This window comes from Meleagris gallopavo, chromosome 6 (genome assembly GCF_000146605.3).
Source record: "Meleagris gallopavo isolate NT-WF06-2002-E0010 breed Aviagen turkey brand Nicholas breeding stock chromosome 6, Turkey_5.1, whole genome shotgun sequence".
NCBI lineage: Eukaryota > Metazoa > Chordata > Aves > Galliformes > Phasianidae > Meleagris > Meleagris gallopavo.
Window position 1 is genome coordinate 43,967,682 of NC_015016.2, and position 3,742 is coordinate 43,971,423.

Below are 3,742 nucleotides of genomic sequence, written 5' to 3' on the forward strand. Positions count from 1 at the left end.
AAAGATTATTTGAACGTGGAGGTCGTATGTTTCGCAGAAAAATTTCTAGCCAGTATTAGGATAGCAACTCTGATCTTTAGGATCAGGGCTGCAGAATTTCCCTTACTCTTCTTCAGCTTGCTGTGAATGCCAGTTTGAAGCAACCCCACTGTATGAATTTCCTTTCTACACGAGGATGATGACTTTTTCCCCCCAAAGTTATGACAGGCGAGTCTAGCAAAGATATAAAGCACTAAAAAGAGACTCTTTCCTGAGGAAAAATACACAGATTTTTTTTTTAAAGTCAGAGCTTAGCATTAAACTTTTGTAAGGTGATTTGGAAGTTCTGAGTCACCTGTTGTATTTATTGATTTGAAATTAACTGTTCTTAAATCACTCAAGTTATTTACACGTTTTAGTATGTATTTAAGATTAGAACTTTAGCTTTCTGCTGTTTAAAATTTAAGCTCAAATTCATTATCAAGCCTGCAGACTTTCATTCTTGCTATATAAAATTACATGAAAATGTCACAGTAGTTATTTTTGGAAGAGTTAATTGAGACAAACTAACCATGCTTGTCTAGTAAACAAGGACTGTTATGCCCTTACAGAAGAGTTAAATTTGGGATTGTGATGACTGTAGGTGGAGAAGTTATGCAAAAATCTTTGTTTAAAAAAATGTAGAAAAGAATGTTTTGCATGAACATAGACGGAATGGAATAGAGAGTATCTCTTTGTCTTTCAGATGTAATTCTGCTCAGAATATACTCTTTCCAGACTGTTTTTTAGAGCAACACTCCTTTTTCAGTCTATTACCTTCTCTTGATCTCATAAGTTGTGCTTTCCCATGACTTCTGATGGTTATATAAGCATCTCTACCAAATATGATGTCCAAGAGCCTTTCCTATGTGTGCTTGGTATGTACTGCTCTGTTGGCCACAACCTAGTGTTTTGGAAGCTGCAAATTGTTCCCATCCTTTTGCTTCATAAAAGAATTTCTTGTGCTTTTTCCTTTCCAAATTAAGAACACTTGTTAAATCATTAACTTGCACTAAAATTTTAGCAAATCGTGACAGTACAATGAAAATCCCTGTTATGCATTACGATGTCATTTCAGAATGCATTCTCTCTGTGAACATTTGTTTTCCAATAGCTTCTCTCAGCTCTTTCTCTTAAAAGAATGAGAAGGCAGGGCTGAGCTTTTACACTAAGGCCATGACTGAACTGTAGACAAAGCACTGGACTGGCCAGATCTGGTTGCCAGCATCATCAGACAGAGAGCCCCCCCTCATGTGCTTCCAAAGCCAGTTGTTGAAGTGTTTCATGCTTTCATTCACAAGATGAGAATGCAAACATTCATTTTCTCTCGTTACTTGCATTGCCCTTTTAAACATTTTACTCTTTCCCATAAATATTTGTGGAAGGTATGCCTTAGTTTATCTTTGGTTTTCTTGTACTGATATCTAAAAGCACATTTATCACACGTTTCAAGGCAGTTCTGTTTGTGCTACTGTAATGTAAATTCGCAGTAGTTTTCATCTTCTCAAGAAAATGTTAGGGCAGTGACAGATGAAGTTCAGATGATTCTGAAGTCAAACTAAGCACAGAGGAGTTCGGACACATAGATAAGTCTCCTGAGGATATCTTATTTACATAGAATTTACTTAGGTACAGGCTCCCTCATGAGGTAATTTCTCCTGCTTTAGTCCTAGGTAGAAATACACAAGACCAGCCCATCTCTGATGTGTGATAATTTCATGTTTTCCAACTGGAATTCAGTGGAAATGCTTACGTGCCATGTACCAGTAAAATAAATAAATCGTTCGGTTAACTTAATTTAGATTTCTACTCTCTACCTGCTTTGCGATAGGGTAAATATTTTTTCCCCCTACAGGTCTCTACTATATTTTAATTAATGTTGGGACCACTTGTGGAGTGAATGTGTACTTCATGGCCTCCTAAACTTTAATGTTTTTGTGCTTTTACTTCTGTTATATGGTCACTATTTTTATTGGGAAATGGAAAAGAGCTATAAACTATATGTGCACAGAGTATTTATTTTATATGGACTTGGAAATTGTTTTCTTTAAATCCCTGCAGCTTTTTAATACCTCCACGTGCTGCTGTACAAGAGAAGCTTTTTTTTTTTTTTCCTTGAATAGACCCTAACAGTTCATCATTCTTTTGAATAACAAGTGGTTGATCATGTACTCTAATTACAAGAGCAAATTGAAGGTGGTTGTACTATTCATCAAAATAAATCACGTATTTGTTAACTAATGAAAAAGTCATCAAACAGAAGAATAATACCACAGTATTTCTAATAAACATGGGGGCAACATTCTTAGCTTGCATAAATCAGCATAGCTTTAGTCTCCTCAACTGAACTGTGCTGGAGTACACCAGGTAAAGATCTGACCTTTTCGGGGGGTAAACGTGTGAAGACTTTTGTGCAATAATCTTGCATAGAGGCCAACATTTTTTTGATGCTTGCAATTAAAATGTTGTTTTTTTTATCAGTCTTTTCAGAAAAAAAAAAAGAAGGAAAAACTAACAAAATAAGATAAAACAAACAAGCAAACAAATAATCATATTACTCATGTAGTGGGAGACATCTTCATCCTTTCTGGATAAACCATGTGATTTGTGATTCCCATTTTTGAGGCCAGTTTGGCCTGTTTACATACAGAGATTAAATATCTGGGATCAGAAAGTTCAGTTATTAGGTGAAGTCAGGAACTGTGATTTTGTGGATACAGCATTTTGAGATTTAACTAGATAAATGATTAAAGGCCAAAGTTTTTCAGTGTACCAGAGGGAAGGCTGCTTTGCCCACCCTTTTTCAAGAGCTTCTGATTTCAGTGCTTGCCATTGTTGGTGAATATCTGTCAACATCTGGTGGAAAAAATAAGACCAAGTGATTTGCAGTCCATTAATAGATGATTTGAGAACCTACAAAATAGATTAACAAGTTGTTTACAATGGAAATCATAAATAAAAGAATATCAACTGAAAGCAGCTCCATGAAATCACTGACTGAGTCTTAAAGAGCAGCCCAGGATATTCTATAATTCGATGAGATCTTTGAAGATCATATACACAACAAACTATTTTGATCTATTTGCAGATGAGTATTCAAATAATTTCAAAGACTGTTCCTGGGTGAGTACTGCATAATCACAACAATTTGTGTCGGAGAAAACTGGCAGATTCATTTAATTATTGCTTTGTCCTTTTCTCGTGTATCAGAAGGTTTTGCTTTGTTTATATTCTTTTTTCTTTTGCACAAAGGGGAAATGCTTTAGACACTCCTAATAACTGATTGTGTGAAAAGTAGGCCTAATGGTTCTTGGCTGTCTCAAGGCTTCTTGTGGTTGTAGGGCTCTTCCAGTCCCGCAGCAGAAACAATACCCTGTGACTTAGACAATCAATCACACAGCATGAATAATGAGCAAACACTCAAAGCAACAGTCGCATTTGCATAAACCATTCATTCGGTACGTTTGAATAACTACCAAATTAATGAAAATCAAAAGGAGCTCATGGATCATTTGCCAACAGGAAGGAGGACTAAAACCACTGAATAGATGGCTTGCTGAAAACAATTTACGTGGCTCTGTCTTTCCATAAGGAAAAAGAGGAGGCAGATTGGAGTGAAAATTACCAGAAGAGCCTTTTCTTGTCCGCTTCTGACAAGATTTCTTTCGATGTAGTTCCTCTACATCACCGTATTTCTATCTGTAATCTTTTTTTTTTTTTTTTT